General features: G+C 36.2%; 1 pseudogene; it reads left to right on the top strand.

Moving 5' to 3' along the window:
- Positions 1–168: 168 nt before the first annotated feature.
- Positions 169–21,215, top strand: LOC144249378 (vomeronasal type-1 receptor 90-like; annotated as a pseudogene).
- The last annotated feature ends 520 nt before the right edge of the window (positions 21,216–21,735 follow it).

The following is a 21,735-nucleotide window of genomic DNA, read 5'->3' as shown; positions in this document are numbered from 1 at the left end:
CAGGGAAAATTTTTTGAGTACAGCTCTCCCCTGAGTACTATCATCCAGGAAAGAATTAAAAAATTAATAAGCAAATGAAATATTCCACTTGGGACACCATGGTTCTCTCCTCCCCAGGGGAAATCCTAAAACACTTATGGAGGCACAAAATTGCAGACCTGCATAGAGATGAGTTATAATGGTTTTTCTCAAGTCATCACACCTCCTGAAAGTCCATCTGGGTAAGTACCTCTCTGTTCCACAGAAGCAGGCAGAATCAGAGGGCAGGCAGGGCCTGGAAAGATTATGGAGGAGGCCAGCTGGAACTCTGGGTCAGATTTCTATAAATTCAGTTCAGCCAGGCAGTGCCAACCATCATCCACAGCTCATGAAATTTTTAATTTTTTTCCATGCAGTGGGAAGTTTTCTTACTTGTATAATTAATGTTTTAATTTAGTGTATTATAAAGCTAGCGTTTTTAGCATTAAATGTTTCTAATAATTTTATATGAAATGCTATTAGTAGATTTCAGTCATGCATTCCTTTTTTGGAATATAATGACTTTCATTCACTTAACATATCAGTTCTCAAGGAAGATATTATTCTCTTAACATTTACAGACTTTTGCTGTGGGTTTTCACTAAATACACTTAGTTTTTGTCTTAGCACCTTTGCAATCAATTAATACTCTTGAAAAAGTGACCTGTAATTTGAATTATTAAAAATAACTCATAGGGTTGGGGTTATATCTCAGTGGTAGAGCACTTGCTTAGCATATCTAAGGCACTGGGTTTGACCCTTAGCATCACATAAAAATAAATAAATGTAATAAAACTATTTTTTATAAAACTTTACTTTGAAGACAGGTTCTTTATTCAAAGTATCACCCTGGAAAGAAATTTTGAATATGATCATTCATAGAAAAATGCATACTAGCATTTTCTCACAAAGACATTTCTTGCCCTCCTATTAGTTTAACAAATATTACATACATGGAGTCAGCACTTGAACATGATCTGTAACCACTAGGAAATGTCTCATCAGAGGACAATGGAAGTTGGACTGAAGGTACATCAATTAAAAAAAAAAAAACAGGGTATAAATTTTATCTCCTTAGTAGAAAAGGGCTCAGAAGTAATTTAGCAGAATTTAGAGTAGACGAAGACTGATATCCATTTATTTTCTGACCATGTAGCATTTGAAAAATACCTCTTCTACTTTCATTAATAGTGAACATGTCAGACTCATTTCATGAAGGTACAATTTTAAAACAAAAATTTATTTATTTAATTAATTTATTATTTATGGATCTGTGGTACTGGGAATTGTACCAAGGCTTGCTTCACCTGTTTTCCATCCTCATGTCTTTTTTATTTTTCCAGGCAGGGTTTCTATAAGTTTCCCAGGCTGGCCTCAAATTTGCAATCCTCTTGCTTCAGCCTCCAGAGTCACTGGAATTACAGGTGTGCACCATCACACCCAAGTTGAACAAAATATTTTCATCTTCCTGGTCTCTGTGTTTTTGTGTTAGATTTTTGTTGCTTCCCAACTTCTGATAGGTACTTATGATCCAAAAATATATGTGAATTAATCTATTTTTTAGTAATAAAATACAGAGTATCTGATGGGAAAGGAAAGTGGAATTCACTTAGTGAGAACATAAGACTGTCTTTGTTAAACTGTTGGGTTGAACAGAGAGACCTTCTCACTTAGGATACTTTGTGTTTCTGAGAGGTGACAGCTTTATATTAGTAAGAAAGCACCTCTAGGTCTTTCCTGTTTGTTTAAATTGGAATAGTAATTGCCTGTTCTTGATATTTTTCTTTAAACAGGTGTAAAAATATTAATATTGTAAATACCCACATATAAGCAAGCACTTTGAATTATACTTTAAAAATATTTTAATTTTCAAGAAAATATATATATAATCCTCACTTGTGTTTGGGGTGGTGAATCGGGGAGCAAATTAATGCCTTTCTTACGTTCACATAGTCAGATTTTTCTAGTTCATTCTCCCTGACTTCATGCATTTCTCAATTGCTGTGTCCTTTCTGTAGGAAAATGAGGCTGGAAATCAGAGTCATTTTCAGTATGCAGGTTTATTTAAGCTACAGTGGTACTGAGGAGATAAGGCTAAAACATCTCTGGACCTGGGGTTTGGAAATTATTGTTTTACTGAATTATCCTCAGTGGAGTGAAACATGCCAGTGGATGGATGGGTGCATGACAGTTATTTTCATAAGCTTGGGTCATAGCTCAGTGTTAGAGCACTTGCCTAACACAAATAACTCACTATATTTTATCCTCAGAACCATATTAATTAATTGGTTGATTGATTGATTGATTGATTAAAATAAAAGTTAAATTGCAATTTTTATAAAAAAAAACAACTCTCTGTTTAATATTTTAAGTCATCAGAGGTTTCATGAGTTTTTGTCAAAGAAAACAAAAATAGCATCTTTTGTACAGCAACAATCTCAATTAACAAACCTAGGTTTTTACAAGAAAGAGAATCTCGGCCTTAACAACAAAGAAGAAGCTTTGTTTGACCCACAGTAATCTCTCTGCAGAAATCCTGCTGGCATTCTTTGTAAAGATCTTGTTGGCTAGGAGAGAAATTTACATGTATTAACTATGATAGGGTCTCTGGAAATCTTAATTATAGTAAAGGTTACTTTGGTTGGGGTTCCTGGTGACTGCATCATCCTTAGAACTGACTTTCGAGTTGGTGATGATTTTTTCCTTCTCCCATATTATCTTTGTTATTTTCCAGCTCAATTTCTGCCCAGAGTTGGAGTGTATTGACCAGTGTACCTTCAGACATAACCCACTCCAGTGTGCCTGGTCATTCTCACATTCTGGCCTTCTGCCCCTTTTAGATTTCTTTATAGATAAGAAAAATATTAATGGCAATCACAGTGAAGTCAACCAGCATGGTATAGTGGTAACAAGCCAAGGTAGGCTCTCCCATGTATATAAGGCACCTGCCTAAGTTTAGACATAAATAATCATGCATCACCCTAATTTTGAGAATTATGTAGATAATGCTCACTCTGTGGACATTAAAAAAAAAGAATCACATCCTTTCTTCCTTATCCTGTATCAGTCCACTCACATTACAATACATACCCACACTTTCAAGGGGTTTTTTGAGGACTTTCTGCCTTCAATTATACTCTCAATTTCTATCCTGAGTGCTTTTCTTGGGTACAAGAAACCAAGCATTTATTTCTGGTCACTTATTTCTGGTCCATTTGGTGATAGCATTTATCTCAGTATTGGAAATGGGGATCTTAGTAATTGCAAAATAAAACAAAGTCTGAAGTGAATGCTTCCAGGATCCATGTTTTAGTGAGAATCTGAACTGAGTTCTCTCTCTCCTGAGGGGTGCCCATGAACTACAAGTTCCCTCAAGCTTGACTACAGGGAGTTCATGTGCCGAGTTCACTCTAAATTTTGTTATTCTATTTACTGTTTTTTCCCCCCTCAATGCCCATATGGACTTTCCTTTTTCTTTTCCATTGTAGACTTACAAATGTGAAGTGTTTTAGAGCTTTTCTCCATGTTAGTTTCTCTGTGATTTATCCCCTTATTGATCGACCTCCAGTCAATCTGAGGGCAACTGGATTTCTTCATGTGCAAGATTACAAGTCTTGTGCTTGGAATGTTGGGTGAGTCAGCTCCAGCTCAGCATTGTCTTTTATGGAAGTTCCCATATTATCCTACTCTGTGTGGAGAGCATCTGCCCTGTCCCCTGATCCTCTGAACTGTGCTGTCTCCCCCAGTGTGAGTGGGTTGAGGCATGGATAAAAAAAAGACACGGCAGATTTCTTTTAGCTGTTGTCATGACATATTGATATTCTACAAAATAAAAAAACATTGTCTAGTACAATGTTCAGAATATCTATGTACCTTTCTTTATAATGATTATGTACATATATAACAATGGTATCTGGAGCGTGGGATTCACTAACATGGGTGTGGTGTATAAAATTTGGAGAGAACTGATGCTTGCTGATAGTTTGCATGATCTCTTTGGAGGCTCCATACAAGCTAACATCAGGGGTTGCTCATGGGTGCACCTGATGGGGTCAATTTCCTGGATTCATGGTATGATGAAAGGTGATCAGCTTTTCTGCCTCAAGAAAATTTGCTGTCTCTGCTCATCCATTTATGATTGTAGGACTCCAGTCCCTCAGTAAATCTGAATATGATGTAGTCCTATATTCTCAGATTACAGATATTGCAAACAGACTACCTCACCTGTCTTATAAGGTTATGTATTGTTAAGACTCAAGTTTTCAAAAGAGCTTTCAGGTTAAGCTTGAATTTCACAGGAATAACTTAAGAATTCAAGTTGGCAGCAGGTTTTATCTTATATCATTCTTTTAGAATATGATGTGAAATGTTTTTCTTATTTATTGATGTTATTCCTTTGAAACATTATTAGGGTACATTTTGTAACTTACATGGACTAGATAGATAGGAAATGGGTGTATTTTTATACATAAAAGAAAGGTCAAGAAAACCATTAGGGTTGTGTGCTTAAAGAGAGCCAGTGAGAACTCAGAGACACCTGGATGATGGCATGACTATTGTTTTTTTTTTTTTTTCTCCTGGGCACATCAGAGGTATAAAGCTTAATTTATTCAATGTGTAAGTAGATAAATTTACCTAATTAGTATGTTAGAAAATAAACATTTTTTCTAATTCTTATTATATAATATCTATTTTAAAGATCAAAGTTTCCAAATTGTTGGGACTTAGTGTCCCCTGAGTCCTGAAGTCTTACTTGCAGCCATATCTATGGAACTAAAACAATGAAGCTTTCCTTTAGTAAGTAGAAGAACTGCTTCTATCTGTGGCTATAAAAACAGTGTTGACTCATGCTTTGATTTTCAGATGATAAATCTAGTAGAATACTTGACAGGAACCCATTTCCCATATTCAATCCTTCATCTTATGGGTGATTGAGGCTTGAGTTACAGCAAACAGCTTTGTGGTGCAGGAAAGCATTCCACATGGTGGGTACCCCCAAGTTCTGTAGTGTTATGGTTTGAGTGTGAGGTGTCCTTCAAAAGCTCATGTATGACACAATGCAAGAAAGGTTTAGAGGAGAAATAATTGGGTTATGAGAGCCTAAAACCAACCAGTGAATGAATGCCTTTATGAGATTAGTTGAGTGTAAACTGAGTGTAAGTTGTGGCTGGAGAAAGTGGGTCATGATTGGGGGTGTATATTTTGTATCTGGCAAATGGAATCTCCCTTTGCTTCCCAAGCATCATGTGAACTACTTCTCTCTGCCACAGTCTTCCACCATAATTTCCTGCCTCATCTCAGGCTTTAAGGAATGGGGTTGCCCATCTGTGGACAGAGACCTCTAAAACCACGATCACAAAAATAAACTTTTCCTCTCTAAAATTGTTCTTGACGTATCTTTTGGTCACAGCAGAAAAAAAGCTCACTAACACACTAGTGTAAAATTCATGCTAGATTCCCATAAATATGCAGAAATATCTTTTCTTGCTTGAGGAATACTTGAAAGGTTTGACTGCCTTGTGGAACCACTAACTAAATTCTTAGGAAATAATCATCCCAGCCCATTTAAATGTGGCTGATTTTAGCACTCTAATTGCACACACCTCTGATGTAGTGGAAAGAAACCTATCATATTGTTCTGATAATAATTGAAAACTGCATTCTAATAAGTCTAAGTTTTTCTGTCTTGAGTTTCTAAAATATGTAAGACTTACAGTTATCTCTGATGATTCAATTAAGAACTTTAAATTGAATGTGTCCTTACTTTTAGAAATCATGGAATCTGCTACCTTGGTATTCATTTTCCTTGATTTAGGAAGTGATGTCAGAGATGGAAAATTTTTAAAACAGTATTTGCTCTCTCAAGTCAGATGTATGAAAGTCAATTCAATAATAACAGTGATAGGTGGCATTACTATCCTGGGCATTTTTGACATTTTATACCTTTACACACACAATATCTACAGGAAGAAAGTATTGTGATTACCCATACTTTACAGATTACTGGTTCATATGTGTTAATTAACCTCTCAAGTTCTGAATTTAATAGCATCAGCTTATTTATGTAAGTTCACACTTTGTGAGTTCAGAGATACCTCAGCAACATTTGTTCTCTATGAATATACCATATTCTGGGCTGGGGTTGTGGCTCAGCAGTAGAGTGCACACCTAGCATGTAAGAGGCCATGGGTTTGGTTCTCAACACCACATAAAAATTAACAAATAAAGCAAAGGTATTGTGTCCAACTACAAATAAAAAAAATAAATATTTTTTAAAAGAAAAAAAATATACCATATTCTGGCCACCTATAAGAATAAAGACAGCCCTGTTTGCATGACTATCATTTCCAGAGAGAATATTATTTCCACATTTATGCAGTCTTGGCATGCAGATTCCACTCTGTATTTACAACTGTGATTTTGTACTGAGAAGTTTGTCAGGTTCATACAGAGAAAGTTGCATTCTTCTTAAGTTAGAAAAAAATAGAAAAGGAGGGGCTGGGGCTGGGGCTCAGTGGTTGAGCACTTGTCTCGAATGCATGAGGCACTGGGTTCAAACGTTGGCACCACATACAATAAATAAATAAATAAATAAATAAATAAACTGTATTCATAAAAATAAATAAGTAATAGATAAATAAAAAATTAAAAGGAAGCAAGAATCAATGAATACCTCTCATCTAACAAGGAAATGTGCCTGCAGATATGGTGCATGGTCACTGGAGGGAAGTAAATATGCCCTCCAGACATGATTGGGTCCTGGTGGGGCAGGGAAAGTTGTCATGCATCCAGGAGGGTGTCCAGTGGACATGGGTTCTGCAGGAGGAAAGAATGCCTCAGGACAAACCCACACATTTTTCTGATGACCATATTTGGAGAAATTGATGATGATGATAATATTCATGGTAAAGATTTTTCTTCCTTTTCTCTCAGATTATTCCTATCTGCTTCTTCCCCCATGAGGATAAATAAGAACAGCCAAGCTTCCAACTTCACTCACATTAGAAACATGCTTTTCTCTGAAGTCAGCATTGGGATTGGAGCCAATACTGCTCTGCTTCTCTTCCACATCCTCATGTTCCTTCTCAAGCAAAGGCTCAAGCCCATCGACCTGACCATCAGCCATTTGGCCCTTGTTCATCTGGTGATGCTGCTGACTGTGGGCTTCATAGCTGCAGACATTTTTGGGTACCAGGATTTGGGCAATGACTTCTCATGTAAATCAGTTATTTCCTTGCACAGATTGATGAGGGGCCTCTCCATCTGTACCACCTGCCTGCTGAGTGTCCTCCAGGCCGTCACCCTCAGCCCCAGAAACTCCTGCTTGGCCAAGTTCAAAGGAAACTCCTCACCTCAGAGCATGTGCTGCTTTCTCTTCTTCTGGGTCTTTAATATGCTCATCAGTGGTCGCTTCTTGATTGCCATCATTGCCACCCCCAACGTCACCACACTCAATCTCATGTTTGTCACTAAATCCTGCTCTCTTCAGTCCATTGGTTACTTGTTCAGGTACATATTTTTCTCACTGGTCACCTTTCGGGATGTATCTTTTATAGGGCTCATGGCCTCTCCAGTGGGTACATGGTGACACTCTTGTGCAGGCATAAGAGGCAGTGCCAGCACCTTCATAGCACCAGCCTCTCTCCAAAAGCATCCCCAGAACACAGGGCCACCAGGACCATTCTGCTGCTCATGGGGATTTTTGTGGTCATGTACGTTTTGGACTTTGCCATTTCTTCCTCTTCTGGGATGTTGTGGAACAGTGACAATATTCATCACTGTGTTCAGATGCTGGTGGGCAATGGCTATGCCACGTTGAGTTCTTTGGTCCTCATTGGTACTGAAAAACAAATGAGAAAGTTCTCGAGATCCTTGTGGGGCAAGCTCAGTAAGTGCTTAATTATCCAATGACATGTCATTTACATAAATTGTGTAAAAACTGTCAAGAAGTTCAATGCCACATGTCCAGGTGGCCACCTCTAGATTATCTGTCAAAATACTATAAAAGACAAAGGTGTTCCTGGTCCTGCCTTTGCCACTGCAACTTTCTTTTTTTTCTTTTTAAATTTATTTCTTACATCCATGACAACAGTGGAGTGCATTGCATTCATAATTATCCATCCACAGCACAATTTTTTGTAACTTTGTATATAAAGTAGGTTCACACCAAATTATGCCATTATATATGAGCTCTCTTAATTTTTTTGCTTTCAATTCTTAATATACCTTTATACCACTATTTATCACATCTCTGTTTGTACATAAGGTATGTTGATGCCAAATTCACATCTTCAAACATGTATTTTGTATAATGATGACCCTCTCTTGTAAGCAAGTTTTAATGCACGGTATGTCTTGCAATGCCATCTTGGGCAATATTTTTAGTCTTTTGACAAGTTGGTCCTACTGCCCTTGAAAAAAATGGGAGGTAGATCCAACATGGGAATAAAGAGATCAAGAGAAAAGTGGAAAAAAGTCATAAAATGAAGGTATAGCAAGAATATTTGGGGAGTTGTTGTTATTATATTTTCAATGTTACATAGGTAGAGATTTATCAACTTGTATGTTTTTATATATGTAATTAGTGACCACAAAGAAACCAAAGACCAAAATAACAACCAAGTGTACCTGGCAGAAAAATAAAGAACACCCTAACCCATAGGAGATATTAACAACCACAGAGTGCACACAGAATAGAGCTCAGGAAAGAGCACATGTTACAACATGAAACAAACTTTGACAAACTTGAGGATATTGCAGTCATGTCAAGTGTCACAAAAGAGTGAGACTAATAATAAATTATATTAGGAAAATAGATAGGTGGCATTGAGTACAATCCCAAAACAGGGACAAAATTATCACTAGACTCAGAGAATTTTCTGAGAAAAAAAATGAGATGGGTGATGTATATCAAACTTTGTGGGATGTAGTAAGAGTAGTAACAGAAGTTCAGAGCAATAAAATGGTATTTAAAAAAAACAAATCAGTCTGGGTTTGTGGTTCAGTGATAGAGCACTTGCCTGGTATGTATGAGTCACTGGATTGGATGCTCAGCACCACATAATAATAAAATACAGGTATAGTGTCCACCTGCAACAAATATATATATATATATATATATATATATATATATATATATATATAAAACAAGGACCAGAGAGGAAATGAATAAAAAGGAAACCACAAAACACCAGTAAAAAACCAACCAAATTCAGAGTTCATGTTTTAGAAAGGTAAACAATTTTGACAAACCCTTAGGTAGAATGACGAAGAATGACACAATAATAAAAAAATAATAATTACAACTGATATTATAAGAGATGTGAAAGACTACCATGAACAATCAGAGATTGACAAATTGGATAGCATTCCACTTTCTTTCCAATTTGTCACCATCATGGGTAGACCTTCTATTAACATTATATGCACAGATGGAGCATAAATTTTCAGAGCTAGGGTAATCTTAAAGGTGTGACTGTTGGACATATCATAATTCTATGTTAAGGATCACAATTGCAGTGTTTCATTCCCCAAAATTAGTATCATGTGGCATCTCACTGAGAATCAGTAAAAATCTCTGTGCTGTGTGTACCCACCAGCATTAGTGTTGGATTTGTGGGGGTTAATTCCATTTTAATGAAGGGTGCTGCTATCTTTTTCTAATAAAATGTGATGTTAAGCATATTTTCCTATGTCTTCTTTGTGAAGGGTCTGATCATGTCTTGTATTTCTCATTTAGCTTTTGTTTCTCCTTTGCTGGAGTGGATGTGGATAAAAAAGGATTACTTTTACATAATTAGAGGTATTGTAAATGAGTGCAGCCACTCTGGAAATTAATATGGAGATTCTCCAAAATACTAGGAATTTGAATTGCAATGTGACCCAGCTATACCACCCCTTGGTATTTATCCTAAAGAAATAAAGTAATCAAAATGTAGTACTATATGAATTACCCATGTTTACAGCAGCACAATTCACATTTGCGAATCCATGAAACCAGCCTAGGTGTCCATCAGTGAATGAAAGGATAAAGAAAATATGGTATATGTACAAAATGGAGTTATAGTCAGGCATAAAGAAAATGCAGTTATGTCATTTGCAGGCTAAAATGGATGGAATTTGAAAACATCACGTCAAGCAAAATAAGCCAAAATCAGATGATCAATGTTCAAATGTTGTCTCTTATGTTGAAACAGGAGTTTTGAAATGAACCTAGATATCCTGATTCTCTTAGCAGATGGGGTTTTCACATGGTGAGGGTGTTGCCAATTTTCTTTTGGGTTCTTGTCTTGCAAATTTAAAGAATATAATTCACAGACAGTAACAGAAGAGAAGAAAAAAGTAGTAGATTTATTAAAGTGAGAAGAGATAGTGCTCCCAGGGTTCAGGAGGGGACATGAGAGTAGGAAAACCTGTTTTGGTGTGCTATCCTACAGGATTATAGAGTTTGGGGGTATGAGCATTGACCAAAATGTGTTAACCAAGTATTTAAAAAGTGTAAAGACTGTTGGCTGTTTCTTTAGCCTTTGAGTTCTAATTGTTCCTATAACCCCTATTCTGGGTCACTCCTACCATCTATTTTCCCATCACTCTGGGCCAAATGAATTGACTGAATGTTCTCACAGGTGAGTCTCTTGGTCTTCACATTTGAGAAAGGACATGATAAGGCCCATTAATGTTTCCACAGGTTAGTATGATGGTGGAGTCTTTACAGATAACCAAGGCTTTAATTGGGGTCCATTACCTTAAAAGTCTGATAATTGAATATTCTTGTTCCATATGTGTAAATTAGACATAAAAAAGGAAAATAAAGGGGATGGGGTAGCACGCTTTCCTGGCATGCATGAGGCACTGGGTTCAATTCTTGGCACCACATACAAATAAATAAAAATAAAGTTCCATCAATAACTTTAAAATATTGAAAAAAGGAAAAGAAGAGTGGGAACAGCATCTGTTGAAAATTGAAGGGAGTTTCATAAATTAGAGGAAAGGAAAGAGAGATAGGAAAGGAGGTAATGTTCTCGAATGGAAGTTCATGTGCATATTCATACATATGCATACACATGTTTATATATTCATACATACATATACATATATATGCATATATACATATATTCATATTTACATGTTAATGTACATATTCACATTCACATTTTTACCATGTTCATATTCACATATATTTTTATATAGTTATATATATTTAATATATATCCATGTACATATTCTCATATCTGTATGTCTTCTCTAGTTTTGTACTTTGAGAATTGAACAGAATTTTTCTGGAATGGGAACCCATCAGATGGAGGGCAAAGGGATTAATTCCCCTGATCATGTGGATAATATGTTATTCTAATCCCCTCATCAGGTAGATGGGATTAAGATCTACTTTCTTCAAAGGGTGAAGAACACAGTGACTTACACCCCCAAAGGAGATCTATACTCATCACTAGCCAGAGGGTGTGAAGATCTCCTCTCATGTAGCAGTGGCATGGTGATCCATTCCACATAAGGAGTGGAAGGCATGGAGAATGATAGTTGCATATATATTCACACATGTATTCAGGCTTGTAGTCACAGATATATCCAAATAAAAAAGTCTTCTTGAGAGATGGAATAGTGGCTCAGCAGTAGGGCACTCGCCTAGCACATTCCAGGCCCTGCGTTTGATCCTCAGCACCACATGAAAATAAATAAATGCAATAAAGGTATTGTATACAACTAAAAAATAAATATTAAAAAAAAGGTCTTCTTGAGTTTTGTACTTTGGGGTTAAACTGGAAAGTTCTGTAATGACAGCTAATTAGATGCAGGTACAGATATTACAGACATGGTTCTAGTCCTCCCACTGTGGGGAGAGCATAGGGAGATCTACTCCCCAACTGTGACCTTCTCACATCATGGTGCAAAGGGTATTGGGTTCTACTCACCTCATCTAGCAAAGGGTGTGGTGATCCATTTCCCATACTGACCAGAAGGCATGAGAATCTAATTTTATAAATATATGTTCATATATGTATTCATATATACATTCATGTATTTATATATGCTCATATATACTTAAACATATATTCACATATATTCATATGTAAAATGTAATCCATATATATACATATATATCCATATTTATATGGATATACATATACATATATATTCATTTAAATATTCATGTACATATGCATTCTGATATATACATACTCATATTCACATGAGTTTTCAGGTTACATAAAAAGTCACATTGCTATTTATACCTATTCATGTTTATCTTTATGTTTATATCCATATACATACTCATATTGATATATTCATATTTACATACATATTTATGGCATGATTATATATATTCTTGTGTATATTCATATACATATTTCTTTTACTCAGTGGTTTCACTGCTATGACTAAAAGACCTAACAGGAACAATTTTAGGAGATGAAAGGTTTATTTGGGTCCTCACAGTTTTAGAGGTCTCAATCCATAGAGAGCTGGCTCCATTCCTTGTAGTTCAAGATGAGGAAGATCATGGCAGAGAGGAGTGACTAATATGATGATTATGAAATAGAGAGAATCTCCACTCACCAGATACAGTATATAAACTCCAAATTATCTCTAGAAGAATGAACAAATAAATCTACAGATGTATCTAGAGATGATGAAATGGACCCCAGTGCCTTCTGCTCAACCTGGGTAACGGATCACCGTGCCCTCTCCTAAGTGCTGGAAGTAGATCTTCACATCCTCCAGCAAGTGAGGGGAGGAGTTCTCCATGTGGGGATTAGGTGCTACTACTCATCATATCTGAGGGCCCAGATCCACAGACCTTCTCCCTGGTAAGCTGTGGAGAACCATGCATCCTCCACCTGGTCAGAGGAGTTAATCTGTTTCTGCCATCTGATGATTTCCAATTCCAGAAAATTCCAGATCTACTCCCATTAGTATGTATGTTAATATGTATATGATCATATATATGTCTATAAATATAGTATGTAAATAAATGTAAATATGAATATGCATATATGAGTATGTATATAAATATAAATGTTTAGATTAATATGAATATATGTATGAATAAGTCTATGCATATGAATATAAACATTTGGATGAATATGAATATGAGCATGTGTATGAATATAAATATTTGTATACATACATAAAAATATGTAGATGAATATAACTGTGAAGACTAATATTTATATGAGTATAAACATGAATATGTGTGCTGATATAAATATGAAAGTTAATATGTATGTGAACATGTACATGAATGTATATATGCATATGAACAAGATATTATTAATATGTACATAAGTATGTATACGAATGTGTTTCTATGAATATAATATGAACATCTACATAAAATGTATATTATATGAATATGACTATGTATATGAATATTAATAAAAAACATGAAAATACATACATATATAAACATGTGCACAATAGGAATATATGAATGAACATATGAATATCTATGTAAATATATATAATGTATATGAGATATATGTGATTAGATCCCAGTACCTCTGCATAGTGTGCAGAATGAATCACCATTTCCTCCAGATGATTTGAGTTGATCTTCACACCCTCCAGACCATGAAGGGTGTTGATCCTCATGGAAATAGTAGGTACCCTGTGTCCTTCTATTTGCCTTGCAAAGAGAGTAGATTCCAATGCCCTCCACATGATGTGTGAATTAAAATTATGCATCCTTGACCTGAACAGAAAGTTTATTCCTGTAGTCTCTTTCTGATGAGTTCTCTTTCTAGAATATTCCACTTCAATTATGATGTACAAAACTGAAGAAGTCATATATGTATGCATATACTCATATACAGAGTATATGCCATCTTCTCAGTATGAAGAATGGATCACTGTGCCCTGTGCTAGATGAGAAGAGGAGATCTTTAGGTCATTGCCCCTTGAGAGGAGTAGGTCATGTTGGTTAGGATCACTAAATTAATATGAATATGTACATGTATGTGAAAATGGATATCAATGTGTGCTTAAATATCAGTGTGTATATGTACATAAAGTTGAATGTTTACATGTACACAAACATAAATATGAGGATGTTTATGAGTTTGCATATATACATGTACGTGTTTATGAATATAAATCTATATAAATATGTACATGTATTTGAATATGAATATACATGTGTACATGTGTAGAAATGTGGATATCAGTGTGTATAAATATGGGTATGTACATGTGCATGAAAAGTAGAGAAATATAAATATATACATAAGCACACAAATATGAACATGACCATGTACCTGAATATTCATATTTTCAGAAATATGTACATAAATTTGTATATACAAAAAATTGTTGTATGTGTATTAACATGAATATATATGAATACATGAATATTTGCATTAATATGAATATGATTTTTTATGTATATGAAGTATATGAATATACATATGAATATGTATGTGAAATGGTATACAAATGTGCATATAAATATACAAATGAGCATGCACATATATATGGAAGCATATGTATATGAATTAGAACCTATTTTATTTTGCTCCTATGGGGAATGGATCACCATGCTCTCTCCACACCCTGCACACCATGCAGGCTCTTGGTCCCCAGAAAGAATGGGTCCCAGTGTTCTTTACCTGGTGAAAGGAGAATATCCTATGCCCTACACCTGATGAGTGCTTTTGAGTCATTTATCTTTGATCTGATCAGGGGAGTTGATCAATAAATACTCCATCTGATGAGATCCCACTCAGCAATATTCTAGTCAAACCCTAAAAGTATGAAACTGGGCCATATGCTACTGGTGAATCTTTTTTGATGGTTGTATCTAGGTAGATAAATCTATATAAATGAGTCTATAGATGATAGGTGAAATACACCCCAATGCCACCCACTCAATATGGGGAATGGAACACCTATTTCTCCTCTAGACAAGGGAGTACATCTCCTGCCCTTCCTCAAGATAATATTTCTTTTTAGGGGGACTAGGACCTGGATTTTTCACACCTTGAGGGGCTTAGTTTCCCATGGCTTCCACTGGGGGAGGTGTGTAGAAACATGTATAACCCACTGGATTAGGGGAGTCAATCTCTGTAAAGTCCTTTTTATGGTTTTTCAAGCCAGATCATTCCAGCTGTAACCTCAACATATGAACTGGAGAAGTCATAAATATGTATATGCATATATAAAATATGGTCATTCACATAAATATGATTTTGCATATGCACATGATATACATGAAAATGGATATGAATACATATTAATACATACATTAACATGAATATGAATATTTACATAAATATAATAAAGATGTATATAAATATGAGCATATGTATATATAAATATGTGATAAGATACAAATATGTATTAATGTGAATATAAAGAAGATACAAATATGTATTAATGTGAGTATAAATAAGACACAAATGTGTATTAATGTGAATATAATATGGACATGTACAATATGTGTATAAATACGAAGTTGTATTTTACATGTACATGGAGTTCAATAGGAACATGTACATGAATATAACTATGAGGATACATGAGAATGAATATGAATGAATATGTATACCTACCTTATTATACATATAAATGTATGTGTAAGTAAGAATATGGACATACATAAATATGACTATGAATATGGGCACTTGTATGTTTACATCAATATAAATACCACTGTTTATGAATATATGCACATGTTCATGAACATGTACAGCTATACAAATATATACATATATTTACAGAAATATGAATATGTAGAAAAAATGTATATTGAGCATTAATATAAATATGTGCAAATATATGCATGAATATGAATGTGTTTGTGATATGTGTAGAAATATGTATGTGAATATATAAGTGAAGGTGTACATGGATGTGCATATGAATATACAGATGAGTATGTATATGTGTATGGAAGCACACACATATGAATTAGAACTACGTGTCTTCTGCTCATATGGGGATGGATCACCATGTTCTCTGCTTGATGAAGTGAGTAGATTTCCATAGTCTCCACACCATAGGGACTGTTGGTTTCCAAGGAGAATAAAACCATTTGTCATTTACCCCATGAGAGTAGAAGATCCTTATGCTGCACACCCGGTAAAGGCATTAGAATTATTTATGTTTGAATTGATCAGGAGAGTTGATAAATAAATATTTGAGTATTTATTTGATATCTAACTTTCTTGGTGGTGAAAAGGAAAATACAGAAAAGTGAACCAGGACCTCCTGTACTGGAAAGAAAGGGGGTGACATTGGGAGATAAGAAAAATGGAGGAGTGGCTGGGGTTGTGGCTCAGCAGTAGAGTGCTCACCTAGCACATGTGAGGTGCTGGGTTCAATCCCCAGCACTGCATAAAAATAAAATAAATAAAACAAAATGTATTTGTCTCCAACTACAACTAAAAATATAATTAATTAAAAAAAGAAAGATGGAGAAAATAAAATGAAAAAGGAACAAGAAATTCTAAGACAAATGGAACTTCTACCAGTGGGCTGGAAGAGAGATAAAGGGCCTCCTTCCTGAGTGTGCCCTTTATTTCTTCATGGTAGTGTTTATTACTTCTGTCAATCAGTCTTGTTACTCCAGGAGTCCCCATGTCACTGTTCTCCACCACCTGTTACTCGAGTCCTGTTTGAATGTGGAGGGATCTGTTCTCATTATTGACTGCTGTTCCAAATCAGTAAATTGTCCTGACCCTGTTAATATCTCTGCCATAATATCAGTCCCATGTCTCCAGTTACTTTCTGCCTGCTCAGTGCAGAGATCCATCCAATTAGATCTCCACAGCAAGTAATCATCTCTAGAAAGACATCCTTTAGCTAGTGTGACCCAGTCAGGGGGAGGCAGAGCCTCACTACAGATCAATTCAATAAGAATTTGAACAAAAGGCAAATTGGGGCCCTATGTGGAACTGGCAAATTTTAATTCCTTAAACGTATTAAAAGGAACAGCAGCATTAATTAACACAAATTGGCTTTGATCATTTATCTGTTCAAAAATTGGAAAGAGTTTGGGCACGGGCTGGGACTCATTTCTATCCACTTGCCTGGCATGTGTGAGGCCCTGAGTTCAATTCTCAGCACGGCATATAAATAAATAAAATGAAGGTCTATCAACAACTTAAAAAATGTTAAAAAAAAATGGGAAAGAGTTTAAATCCTGCAATAGCTTCTCCTTCCTATAAGGCAGTCCTGAGACTACCTTGGAGTGGACAAAGGTTTGCAATTGTCAATCCAGAGAAATCAAGCCTCAGTCTCCCTTAAGGGAGAGCGGGAACCCCTAATAGCTGGGGAAGGACTATTTAAATGTAAATTGCTGAGGTTCACTTTCAACCCAGACTCCTCCTCTGACTTAGCCTCCTCCTCTGAATCTCCTGGTACAGACTTTCCCCTTCATCTCATTGAAATTTGATCTGGGCTATTTCCCTGCATAGCAGGCATCCCTATCAATGAATTTTCCTTGTGCATTTTTAACTCTCTTCATTGACTCTGGTCTGCTAACAATGGGACAGGCTTAGATTTTGCCCTGAGGCTTTCTCTCTGAGGTTTACCAGTTACAAATTGGGCATGACTTTTTTCTGCCCTTAGTCTTTCTTCCTGCCTTTGGCACACCACATTAACTACAGATAGAGAAACCTTTCTTTGAGCTGGGCAAGGCTGCTTGCCAGGTCCTGTGCTTCTGGCTGCATCTCTAAGTCCAATGTGTAAGTCTTCTGATGACCCCTGGGCAAAATCTTGGTCCGAATTTAAACACATTTCTGTTGCTGTCCACAACTTTTTTATGTTCTCAATCATACTTCTAGGCTAGTATCTGAAATGCAATCTTCAAATAGTCTCCTACTGAGACTCTCCCAACTATGCAAATCAGCTGATTCCTCCTCACAGAACCATGGACAAGTGTCCCTAATTATTTCTAGAAACTGAATGAACTGAACTCTTTGCATCTCCTTTTCTTTTTGCCTAATTATTATCTTCAGAATCATGAAATAGATTGCTCTCTCTGAAGACAAAGAATTCTACATATTTTATTTTATTTTATTTTTTTAACATCTGACTCACTTTCCTCTCTCCTGGTACTTTCAAGAACCAATCCACAATACTCTGAATATATAAGCACTCTTTTTGTATTGGAGAGAAAGCCACACCCATTAGGTACCTTGAGTCCAGTAGGCCAGTGGTCCCTGTTCCATGTACTACCTATTGCCCACATCCCCTGGGGACAATGGAATCAATTCATTCTGTGTGGCTTAGGCTGGCAATGAAAAGACCACAGAAACACACATGTACTATTTTCACAAGGTGGGGATTGCGGACAAATCTACAACCTCAGGAGTCCTCCTCCATGCCAGAAGGCAAGAGAGCTAGAGAGAGGGTGCACCCCTCTATTTGTTAGGCACCCAAATAAGGCAGAGGATAGTGTTTCAAAAGAGGCATTGCTCAATCCCATTGGTTAATGCTCAAGCCCAGACCTGAGGCACTTCCTTGCCACAGTGTGTGGCATTCTATGCCAGTCCAGTACCCCATTACCAAAGGCTGAGGGGGGTGCGTAGCTCATGCTCATGGCAGCCCCCAACAACTGACTTTATTTTTGTGACATTTACATAGTAAACTGGAATTCACACAATGCAATCACCAGAGCCTTAGACTGCATGGAAGGTGATCTTGGAATAATTAGTTGTCTTTCAGGCTTTGTTTATGTATCTTTAAGATCAGAATTGTTCCAACCAGGACTCAAAATCCTGTAAAGGTAAGAACAAAGTAAATACTGAACCAAGAATGGTGCCTGACACAGTGGAGGCTCTCAATTTCTTGAATTCAGTGCTACAATCTATGTATTGTTTTGTGATGCAAAGTACATTTGAGAGTCTGTAACTACATAGTTCCTTTCTTTTTTATTTTATTGTTCTTTTTAGATATACATGACAGTAGAATATATTTTGGCAAATTGTGCATGCTTGGAGTAAAATTTATTCTAATGAGAATCTTATTCTTGTGGTTGCACATGATGTGAAATTACCCTGGTCATATATTCAAATACAGGTTTAGGAAAGTCATGTCTGATTTCATTGGTTCCTTTCTGTCACCTTAAGATATATTTGAACAGACTTTAGTATTTTAAGGATTATTTTTCATTTTTATTTATTAAGGTTGAATTCTCACAAGAGAGCCCAGTATATAATGTGTGATGTAGTTACATTTACAATGTTGCAGTATAATTACCCCATTCTCATTTTTTCAAACATTTAATCCCTGCCTGGAAGAAAACCAAGTATCTGATGAGCAGATACTGACTCCGATGCCCTCCAAGGTCCTGGCAATCACCTTTCTCCTTCCTTATGATAAGATTTCCAATTGTTGGACATAGCATATGAATGTAGTTACAGCACATGAGAATTTTCATGTTTGATTTTATTTACTTCACTTCTCATTTTTGAGGTTCATTCATGTTGCAGCCTGTGTCAATACTTCATATTTTATGGCAGAGTAATATTCAAACATACATCTGGATGCTATATATAGTTGTATATTTGCTTACATGAATATATCTATATGTACCTGTGCTTGCTCAGGCAAGTAAACATACAAATACATACACATTTGTTTATCCATTCTTCTCTTAATGGACATTTGGGTTTTCATCTCTGTCCTTGTGTGAATAGTGATGCCATTAACATTCATGTAAAATTGTTTAAGTATCTGTTTTCAATTCTTGGGGCACTATAACTAGGAATGGAATTAGTAGATTAAAGGGTAATTCTATGTTTAATAATTAGCAAACATCAAATTATTTTCTATACTGTCTATATCATTTTATATTGTTACCATAACTCTGTGGAGGTTCTAATTTCCTCACATAATTACCAACTGTTATTATCCCCCCTTTTTTAAATGAAGCCATTTTATTGGTGATGAAGTGCTATTACATGGTATTTTGGTAGGTTTTGTTGTTGTTATTATTGTAATGGTTTTGGTACAGGGAAACAAACTCCAAGGTGGTTCACCACTGATCTTCTGCCATTTTTTTATATAGGGCCAGAGTCTCACTAAATTTCCCAGGGTGCCCTCAAACTTGCAATCCTTTTGCCTTAGTCTCCTGAGTCACTTGAATATAGGCATGTATCTATTTTTAGACAGAAAAAAACAGAGAGAGAAAGACATCATTGTGCCTCTAATAGAATTTCACTGAAAGAAATTTTAAGAACTGTAAAGCTGGAAGAAAGAAAACTGACCCAGTATTAAGATCTGAGATGCAATGTCAACTAATACTTTATAGTATACAAATGAAGCCAGATGTAGTGAAAATTACTAAAACTATTGAACCAAACCCGGATGCCTATACAGAAAAAAAATCCACAAAGTATTTATTTATTTATTTATTTTTCCACAAAGTATTTATAACTATTTAATTTGTTTTAAGATACTATTTTAATCCTATCTTAATGATTTTTTTTTTTAGTCAGAGGAGAAATGTTATGAATTAGAGAAAAAAAAATTAAGGAGTGTGTCAATGTTGCTTTAGATTAATTTAGGCAAAAACTGATCTTTGTTTCTCCACTTAGTTTTTAGACTTTTAATTATTTGAGTGCCACCACTGATTAGCACCAAAGGATTGATTGTGCAATAGCCATTGGCTATGAGCATTTGGAGACCAAGCAGGATGGGGTCACTGGTACACACTGTGCCTGTGAAAAGGGAGATGATGCAGTCCACACAGTACAGGATCCTAAAGCGGCTGATGAGCAACAGGATGCTGTGAGTGGCCCTTTGTTCTGTGGAACTTCTTGGAGAAAAATGGGGGCATTGGAAAGACTTGGATCATTTTTTTTTTTATGTCTGTGCAAGAGAATTATCATGTATGCACTGAAAAGAACCATAAGACCCAGAATTAGGAGATCTCTGAATGCCATGAAAGCAAGAAAGAAGGTCCTGCTCCTGTAACTTATGAGCAGAAAGGAACAGCACTCAGTGAGAAACAGAAGCCCAGGTTGGGTCTTATTAGGAGTGGCCACAGTGCAGAGGAACAGGTTGCAGGAGAGGGACATGGTGAGGGCCCATAAGAAGACAAATAGCCCCACAATGGGATTTGTGGATTTCAGTTTAGAGTGGGCCAACCAGGAGCCACTGGGGCTGATGGTGATGGCCTGAGGCACACTCAGGACAAGGGTGGTGCAGATGGAGAGTCCCCTCATGACCCTGTTTAGGAAGGCAAGCACTTTGCATTTGAAGTCACCTGGAATGTCCTGTGTTTCCCAAATGTTTATGGACACCAAAAGGCCCATGTGAGGAGCATGAGGATGTGTTAGAGCCAAGTGGGTGACGCGAAGGTCAGTGAGCCTGGGCTTTTTGCCCACAAGGACAGCAGCAGTGAGGAGGCAAAGCAGAAAGGTGTTTGCTGAGATCCCAATGCCAGCCTGGGGATAGAAGGCATTTCTTATGGCAACATAACTGAATCATTGGTCCATCTTCATCAGGATACTGGAAAGAAAAACAGGAGCATTTGATAGAAACAGCTTTTCATTGACATGCTTCTAGTCCAACCACCACCTTTACAATGTCTAGAATCATGATTAGCAACAAATATCTTTGTAAAGAGGACAGGGTCTTATTCTTCACCTTAATTTCAAGTTAAGGGCTGGTTTGTGGTTCCAAGGTAGAGCACTGGCCTACCATGAATGGAGACCTGGCTTTATCCCAAACACTAGAATAGGAAAAAAGTAAATA

Source organism: Urocitellus parryii, chromosome 11, assembly GCF_045843805.1.
Source record: "Urocitellus parryii isolate mUroPar1 chromosome 11, mUroPar1.hap1, whole genome shotgun sequence".
Lineage (NCBI taxonomy): Eukaryota > Metazoa > Chordata > Mammalia > Rodentia > Sciuridae > Urocitellus > Urocitellus parryii.
This window is presented reverse-complemented; position numbering and strand designations above follow the sequence as displayed.